Raw genomic sequence first — 9,590 nt, 5'->3', positions numbered from 1 at the left:
CGAAGGGGCCGACTCAAGTCAAGAAAATCTTGCGTCGAGTCAAGGATCGTCCGCTGGAAGAAATTCGGAGACCCTGGTACAGGGTTAAGCGAAGGGAGAGTCCCGAGAAGATCTTGGTTCTTGCGCGAAAAAATTACAACGTTTACGCGGACATTGGACCAACGGTTGGATTGATGAGCCGGGTGTTGTCTGTATAAGACACCGGCGCGGGACCAAACCTTGTGCGAAAATCGGAACTCCCGGCTGGAATGGAATCTCTAGTGTCCTTCGGACCGACCCAGAACGTCGGCGATGCAAACAACCGGCCACTTCAAACCCTCGGCACAATTAAAATGCCTGTGAGGCTTGGACGTTTCGTGGCCGCAGCCGAGTTTATTGTACGTGAAAAACTCGCAGTCCCGCTAATTCTAGGCGCGGACTACTGTGACCGGTTCGTGGAAACAATTTATCTAAGGAAGAAAACGGTTGAGGTGGCGGATTTCTCGGAGGTTCCGATAGTTAGGCGGTTCTCGCCGAGAAAAGGGAAGAAGAATCTCGTCCCGGGAGAAGACGAGAATGATGGAAAGGGGGAGCGAATTTCCCCTAAGGTAAAAGTGGCAAGAGCCACGACTATCGAGCCAGGGACGCAACGCGTCGTGGAATGCACCTCGAAGAGGGCGGGCTTCGTTGTGGTTCAGCCGTACTCGTCGTTGTACGAAAGGCACGGGTTGACGTGCACGAATGGTGTCGTTCAGGTTGAGCCTGACAGGCCATTTCGTTTACTCGTTGCGAATTTTAGGACGTACCCTGTCAGGGTGCAAAAAGGCCAAGTAGTGGCAGAATTATTACCGCACCCGAGGGACGTGCTTGAGAGCAAAACCACCATCGGTGAAGTTCTCGGAATTCCAAAAAGGAGGAAGGAAATTTTTCCTAATTCCACCAAGACGCCTACGGGCGAGAAAAGATGCAAACCGTCGGATCAACGGCACGAGGACCAGCCAGAAGAACGATCGAGTGGACTCTCTGCGACAGCATCGTCGAAACCGTAGCAGCGGATTGAGCCCCCACCGCCGAACGTGGAGGACCTCGACCTGAGCCACGTGCCGGAACGGCTGCGCGAGCGGTTCCGACGGATGTTGAAGAAATACTCTAAGATGTGGGATGGGACCCTTGGTGAAATTAATACCACGGTCCACCGGATCGGGCTGGTTCCGGCGACCAGGCCCATCGCACAAGCTCCCTACCGAGCCGGTCCAAAGGCTCGGGAGGTCGAGGACGCAGAATTACAGAAGATGTTTGAAGCAGGAGTCATCGAACCGTCGCAGTCAGATTGGGCGTCGCCTGTCTTATTAGTGCCCAAGCCGGACGGTTCAATGCGCTTTTGCGTAGACTACCGCAGGTTAAACGCGGTGACGGTGAAGGACACGTACCCTTTGCCGCGCATGGACGAGTGTCTGGACTGGCTTGGTGACACCAAGGGTTTCTCCGCGTTGGACGCGATTTCGGGGTATTGGCCGATGCCTATTCCGGAAGCGGACCGCGACAAGACAGCTTTTTCATGTCACTCAGGTCTCTACATATTCTCAAGAATGCCCTTAGGGCTTACCAACGCGCCGACGACGTTTCAGGGAGCTATGGATATCCTGCTCTCTCTGTTCCGATGGAAGTCGTGTTTGGTATATTTCGATGACATAATCATTTTCAGTAAGTCATGAGAATAACATATTGTTCATGTTGATGAAATACTGTCTGTATTGGAGAAGGCAGGAGTGAAGCTCAAGCTTCGCAAGTGTGAATTTTTCGTCGAAAAGATCAAGTACCTGGGCCATGTCGTTCTGCCAGGTACGTTGGAGGTCGATGCCGCTCGCATTGCGTCGTTGGAACAAGTGAGGTACCCTCAAACGCAGACCCAGCTCAGAAGCTTTTTGGGAATTTGTAATGTGTACCGTCGGTTTGTCCCACATTACGCGAAAATCGCGCATCCGCTCAATCAACTATTGAAGAAGGACAACCAGTCCAGTTGGAAGGATTCGGCGAACCGTGCAAGAAAGCTTTTCATAAGCTCAAGGAGGCCATCTTGGCACCACCGGTGCTGGCGCTGCCAAAGAAGGACCTTCCATATTCAGTGGATACCGACACAAGTGATTATCAAATCGGAGCTGCATTATTTCAAACGTATTCGGATGCACAACGAAAACCCATCGGGTTCTTTTCCAGAACGTTGGCTGCAGCCGAGAGGAATTCTTCTGTATCAGAGAAGGAATTTTTAGCGGTTATTTGGGCCGTCCAAACCCTAAGAGCATATCTATATGGCGAGCACTTTATTGTGCATACCGACCATGCCTCGTTCAGGTGGTTGATGAACGTGACGGACCCAAGTGGGAGATTAATCCGATGGAAGCTACGCCTCTCGGAATTCGACTTCGAAATCAAGTACAAGAAAGGAAAGGCAAACAGCCAGGCTGACGCCTTGTCAAGGCTGTTAACGCAAGGAGAAACCGTCGACGAAATCGACGATGAAATCCCATGTTTCATGGCCGAACCGGCCGACGCTACAGAAGACGATGAGGAAGATTTTGAAAGGCTGGACAACATCCTCGCTCTTGAGGGAGGCCGCCTCTGATCGCGTCGATCACTTCCAAGCTGTCGCTCCGGAGGAGCTTATTTGCGAGCAGGCCGTCGACCCTTTCTGCAGTCGAATTAAGGAGGAGATGAACGCTGGAAAAGCGAGGACGTTCACAACGAAGGCAGTGGAATTCGAAGGAACTCTATGCCGTACGGCGGCCGAGTTTGTGCAAGTGGTGATACCACAATCGTTAAGGGACCGCGTCCTATGTTTAGTTCCGGCGTCAGTTCCCGCGGGACGATACGTTTTGGGCACATGTCAAGATCGATACGTAATGACAAAAAACGTATCGTCCAGGCCTGATTCGACGTATGTGCGATTTTGGTACTGCCTACGGTATATGGCCCAAAACTTATCGTGCCGGGCGGTTTTAACGGCGACAGTTTTCTGGTGGGACGATACGTTTTAGGCCGATTTACACGGCGGCACCATCATACGCGCTGTATTTGCAACATTGCTGTTGGCAATTTCTGACTAAAAGTTTACCGACAGCGGCGCACAGCCAATAAAATGTCAGTGCGCAAAATCTAGTTTTAGCCGTGTGCGATTAGAGGCGCATGAGCAATATTATTAACTTCATATTTTATCACGTACCATGTCCCTCGTCTGCCAAGATTGTCAGATGCTCAAAACGTATCGTGCTGGGGTGGCAATTACAGCAGGCAGATTTAGTGGCAGGGCCTTATACTGCACTAACAGTGTCCCAATGCGCATGTACGAATTACACAATAAAGCGGCGTAATTTATGTCCTGAACATCAAAGCTTTCTTAGGTATTTACTGCGCGAAATTGAAAAGCGCCGTATGCAGGTTTCGATGATCGTTGCCTCAACGACGCATTTTGGACAGTTGTGTCAGAGATGCGTTGGGGAGGGATGCGCGCGCGATGCGTTCTGGAGAGGTGCGTCTAGGATGCGAGCTGCGGGGGTGCGAGAATGATGCGTTGGAAGGGGTGCCAGAATGCTACGTTGGAGAGGGGTGCGCTCGTGATGTGTTCTATAGTGGTGCGCTCATCATTCATTTTAGAGGGATGCCAGAATGATACGTTCGAGAGGGGTGCGCCCACGACGCGTTCTAAGGGGGTGCGAGATTGATGCGTTCGGGAGGGGTGCGCCCATGATGCGGTCTGGAGGGGCGCGAGAACAATGCATTTTGGAAGGGTGCGAGAATGATACGTTCGGGACGGGTGCACCCACGATGCGTTCTAAAGGGGTGCAAGAATGATACGTTCGAGAGGGGTGCGCCCATGATGCGTTCTGGAGGGGCGCGAGAACGATGCGTTTTGGAAGGGTGGGAGAATGATACTTTGGAGAGGGCTACTCGCAAGACGCGTCCTGAAAGGGGCCTGAACGGTGCGTTTGCATGTTTCTTTTCTGTTTCAGCTACTTCTGTAGTAGATGGCCGTTACGAAAGCACAAGTGTAAATTTTGTGGGGTTGTTTGTGTAGTGGAGAAACAGCAAAACAGCACAATTGGTGAGCATAGCAGTTGGATATGGCGCGACGTAGAAGATGTATAAATGAATGATTCAACAAAAACGGCGTGTAGTGATCGCACGGGCACATGGAAATGTGAGGATCGCTGTGACATGTGAATGGTTCCGTTTTCGAGAAGATTGAAGCTTTCTATCGTTGAGAGTTTATTGAAAATGTGGTCCTAATACTGCAGTATGTGGATATCGAAAACTACTGGCAGTCCAGTTGGAGAAGACCTTGATGTATGGCCCAAGCCAGTGGGAGCCATATTGTCAGAGGCATATCGTTGTTATTCTCGTCAGCGGACTCTATGGATGCATCCGAGAAGATGACGGCTAAGTCCTTCGCAGTGACCCGGGCCGGGCGGTCACGGAGAACGGAGTTGAAGCGGCAAAGGATTTCGGAAGGGAACAGGTTTTTGGCGATCTGTTGCTGGAAAGACTTCATTCGCCAAAGGTTCCAGGCGAGTGATATCATAGGACGTAGATCGCAACGACCGTATTGGCCGAATGTGGGGTGAAGTGGTTGGCCAAGGCAGTGCGAGAGGCGGCAATCATAGCACTTGAGAGGGACTTTTCTTGGGACGGGGCAAGACGGGACGAAATGGGTCGTAGAGAAACAGGCATAGCAGCTTCTTTCCATGAATGGACAGTCATTCTGAGGATGTTCCGTACCGGAACGGCGGGGAGAAGCGTGGCATAAGAGACACGTCTTCTTGGTTAGGAAGAGGAATTGAGTTACTAAATGAACCGTGGATTCGGTGTCAATTGCCTGGAAGTGACTAAATGGCAACGATAGGGGAGGTGACGGAGAAGGGAAAGGGTTTGTGAGAACATTAGGTTGGGTTTGGCCCGCCATACTGGGAGAAGTTCGTAAGCTCTTGAATGAATTTCTTCCCGATGGTAGAAGTGATGCGGGCCGTTTGCCCGAAAGGACTTGCCTCAAAGATGGTGACGCCGTCGGAAGTGACCGTGGACGGACTGGAAATGGTGCTTGCTGCATTGAAGGTGATGCTGAAGGCAGCAAGCGTTCACTTGATTGTTGTGGGGAGAAGCTAAGGATTCTTCGAACTGGAGGGGCTGGAGGGGGGTTGGTTGGAGCGGATTGCTCAAGCAAGAGAAGCATTTCATCGAAGTTGTGCTGCGTGGATGTGGTGGCTCCGATTTGGTTTTGCCGTTGAGGCTGGAGATGGTTTTGATTTTGATCTTGATGTGGAGGTGGCAACTGCGATTGCGATGATGTGGTGGGAAGCGAATGTTGCTGAGACTGGGATTGCGAATTTGCATCCCAAGGTCTAGAGGTATCCGGTGTGTGAAATTGTGAACTCTGAGGGGTGTGCGGTGCATTAGTTGGCTGGGAGGGGAACATAGATCTGCAAACATCGCACCAGACTGCGTGCTTGTCGAAGCGATAGACACCAGAGACTTGGCCATCCATGGCTGTGTAAAGTGCATCTTTGCGGCAATCTGTGGTACTGAGGACCCAATTCATCATCTCGTTTCGGTTCGTTACTGCGAGATCATTTTCGTCAATGTTGCCCTTTTTGAGAAGGGAGGTTTCGAAGCTCTTATTGTACTGGGTTGAGTTTAGGACGAAGACAAATGCGTGGTGTCCGTCGCGTCCAGACCGGCCACTCTCCTGTGCAAACTCGACGAGGCTTCTTGCGGCGCCAAGATGAACTGTTGCTCGAACATCTGGAACATCTATTCCCGTACCGAAGTCGGACGTACAAACCATAATACGGAACAGAGTTGAAGGTACGAGGTCCTTGGTTGTTATGATGTCGTAGAGCTCTTCGTTTGCTGTCCAGTCGTTGTGGGCCTTTTCGCGAGCTTCTTTAGTGAGGCCAGCATGATATATGAGCGGCTCGACTGCGATGCGTTGATTGGAGTGGGCAACACTTCCTTGTGCATATGTGGCCGTCAGGGCTTTGTGGAGAGAAGTTGTTTCTTGGCGGGTCAGGGCGAAAGCGATGATTCTATATATTTTGGGCAACGGCTTTGGGGCGTCGGTGCAATCGAGGAAGTGCTGATGCAGAAAGCTTACTGCATTCATCTTCATGACTTCTTGAGCGGTGGCAAAGGAGCCTTCAGGAGTGCGAGTGTTTAGGCCCGGGTCAGAGTCGTCTCTGAAGGTATGAACAACAAACTCGAGATTCATTCTTTGAGAAAGCATTGAGAAAAGGAAGGCTGTGTTAATGCCGTGGCGCTCTAGAATGATTCTTCTCTCGCAGGGTGGGACGGTGGCACTGAGGAGTACACGAGGGACTGACTTTGGGACGATAGAAAGGGATCGACGCAAAAACTTCAATTCAGGGCGTAAATGTTGCCACATGGCTGTGAGATGAGCCTCATCAATGACTACTCGAGCGAGCCTGTTAGTATCCATAAGTCGAACAACCAGCTCTTTGAAGGACGGCCGCGACAACTGTTCGGCCGTGAAGATGTAGAGGTCGGCAAATTCCAGTGATCCTTGTCCATTCGCGCAATGTGATGCGAGTAGGGCGAAGTTTGTCGCGCGCCTCATGTACTCCGATACAAGGGCCTTGAGGGGAACGACTACGATAGTGGACTTGATATTCTTTTCCATGAAAGCAGGTAGAAGGACTGCCATAGACTTGCCTGATGCGGTGGGCATCAGTACAAGGGTGTTGTTCTGCGACGCGGACACAGTGGCTGTGACAGCAAACTTCGTTTGAGACATGAATTCCGCAGATTTAGAACGTGTGGCCTTTTTGAGAGCGGACAGTAGAGGCCTGACGAGGGGAGGGAGGATATGGTTCGGGGGGGTTATCGAGGCGAATACTGTGATTGGAGTGGGACCCTACAGAGAAATTGTTGGGGAATTTGAGAGCAGAGGGGTTTGGCTGCAGTTGTTGCAGTTCGTTTGCTGTGCTTCCGTTGAGAGCATGAAGGAGGCGTTTCGGTTGATGAACCTGGAAGACAGGCTGCGGCTCATGTTGGGATAGCGAGGTCACTCGAGACTGGGGTTGCTGTGAATTTTGGAGGGGGAGCGGTTGTGAAGAAGCGCGGTCACTATAAAATGACGGCAGCTTCAGATGGCGGTGCCATTCATGGGAGAATTGGCGGTGCTTTGTTAGCGTGGCGGCGGGACAGTCGGGCATTAGCGAGGTAGTTCGTCCGTAGTGTTTGTGGGCGATAGAGGAGGTATGCGCAGCTTGTTGGTGTCTGGCTGTGGTGTGTTCTGCCAATATGTCATTCATGCTGCTGTGGAGCTTATTCTGACATATAAGCGGAACCATTCCACCGGTAAACTGCCTGTAATCCTTGAAGGAGATGTGAATGCTCCTGGATTGCAGGGCAGTCCTGATGACCTTTGTGACACGTGCCGGTGAGAAACGTTGGCCGTTGTTGGCGAATAAGAATGTCCAATGGGTTCTCATGGCTTCGTCACCATGGAGAGCTCTGACCATTTCGCATTCCAAGGGGCGAATGACCGACAAGTATGAGATCATTCGGAACGAAGTTTGCTTGTCGAGAAATCGGTACACCGCGCGGTTGTAACCGAGCGCGGCCCTTGACTTGCAGTAGCCAGGGTTGAACAAAATTTCCGAGTGGTGGCCGATGAAGATGTTCCGGATGTTGTTCTCCCCATTTTGTAGCCTATAAGTGCATATCTCGGTTGCTCGACAGGGAGATCCGGACGAAAAATGCATCATAGCAAGTAGGGAGTCTCGGATGATTTGGCAATGAGCGAGAAACTGCAAGACTCCTGTTTTCGTCATTCGAACACCAGCGACTTGAATTTCTCGGTCTTGGCCAGAGGAAGCAGTAGAGGTAGGGGATGGGCCAAGACCGGATGCCTCGTCTTGTGTAGGAACCCTGCGCGGAAAGGAACATGTGGGGTGGACGCAAGGTGTGCGATGGAGGTAATCGGACGATGGATTCATTAGAGCATGGAGGAGATGGGAAACGTTGGCCTGCACCCAGGAAGCGTGGTGAGTGAGGGAGGAGAGAAAGGAAAAGCCAGGAGTGCGGTTCGTGGGGTCTTCACGCAGAGATAAAACGAGTCGTTGGAAATCAGGAGGAAGCTCGGCCCCCAGAAGACAGTGTTCGTAGAAGAACTTGTCGAAAGTCTTGTGTTGGTTTGTGATGATCGTCTCCAAAAGAGGCATGGAGAGGTGGTGAGATTTGATGATTCCACAAGGGTGTTGCTTGTGAATGGCACAGACGGCGAAAGAGATTAGACCTTCCTCATGTTTTATGATTCGCATGATGACATCCAAAGTTTTTCGTATGAATGTAGCGCCAGTGTTGGCATTTTGATCGACGGTTGCGATGATGGCAGCAGCTGGATCTTGGTGGTTCTCGTTGAGGTGGGCGGCCGGAAGGGGCGTTTCTGCTACTCGGCGGAGTTCTTGAATCGCTGTCACGGAAACAGCGTATTGGAGGGCGGCAAGAATGTGACTCATGTCACCGGCTTCGGCGAGTCTGAGGGTCGGGGAAGTCTCGGCGAAGAGTTGGGCGGAACTTGCAACGACGGTAGCGGCGACAACAAAATTACGAACGGCCAAGTTGGTGAGGAGGTCGACATGCCTGAGCCGGACGAGGAGCAAGCTTTTCATGGCATCGTGAAGGCGACTGTGTAAGGCGTGGGCGAGAGTTTCACCTGGGGTCTCGTGGAGAGATGTGCAATTGAGCTCATGAAAGAAGGCGTCGATCGCGACGGAAGTCTGTTCATTACGGGAAATGTCGTCGTCCCGTGTCTGATGGGTGAAGAAGAGGAGACGGGCGACATGACTAGCATATCTTCGTTCTGCCACGGATTGAACCAGTCGGAAGGGCGTAGTGCCGTGGAGGTTTATCGCTTGACGAAATCCATGCGTGACGTCCCTGACGACCTTGGCGATACTTTGAAAGTATAGATGGACGCAGGTTGCAACCGTGGATAAAGTCGCTTGAACGTCCTCCGTCGTGAGGGCACTCGTGAGTTGAGCTGCCTTCTCACAGCGTAAAGGCAGAGCGTCGAGAGCTTCATCAAAGTCGGTGATCGACAGGAATGTGTTGCGGAGGGCGATGCCGGAGTCTGCGTCATTTTCCTCCAATTCGGTATGAAATCGTCGACCCGGGGCCAGGTCCGAACTGGAACTCGTTAGACGGGCCAGTACGTCGGCGGCACATCTGTGGAGCTCATAAGACGGGGAGTTGGGGTCTGGAGTGATGAGGTCTAGAGTTGAGTCGGTTGTTGTGTCCATGGGGAGGGGTGACGACACCGGGGCGGATTGGATGGGATCTTCTTCTTCTGAGTCAGGAATGCCGACGGGGACTTGGGAGACGGTGACCATTTCCCCGATTGGCTCTTCGGCCGTAACGGGAAAGTATTTGGTCTTGGCACCACTAAACAGAGACTGGGCGCGAACAGCACCGCGGCCAATGATTTGATCAACCTCAGTCGGCGAGGGGTTTCCCGGTGCATCAGGCGGGTGGACGCAGTTCATATGCTGTCGAAGCCGTTTCGGGGTGCCCTTGGAGAGCTTTCAAAGAGGACAGAA

Source organism: Chondrus crispus, genomic scaffold (assembly GCF_000350225.1).
Source record: "Chondrus crispus Stackhouse genomic scaffold, scaffold_103, whole genome shotgun sequence".
Taxonomy (NCBI): Eukaryota; Rhodophyta; class Florideophyceae; order Gigartinales; family Gigartinaceae; genus Chondrus; species Chondrus crispus.
The sequence above is the reverse complement of the archived record's forward strand: the minus strand, read 5'-3'. Positions refer to the sequence as shown.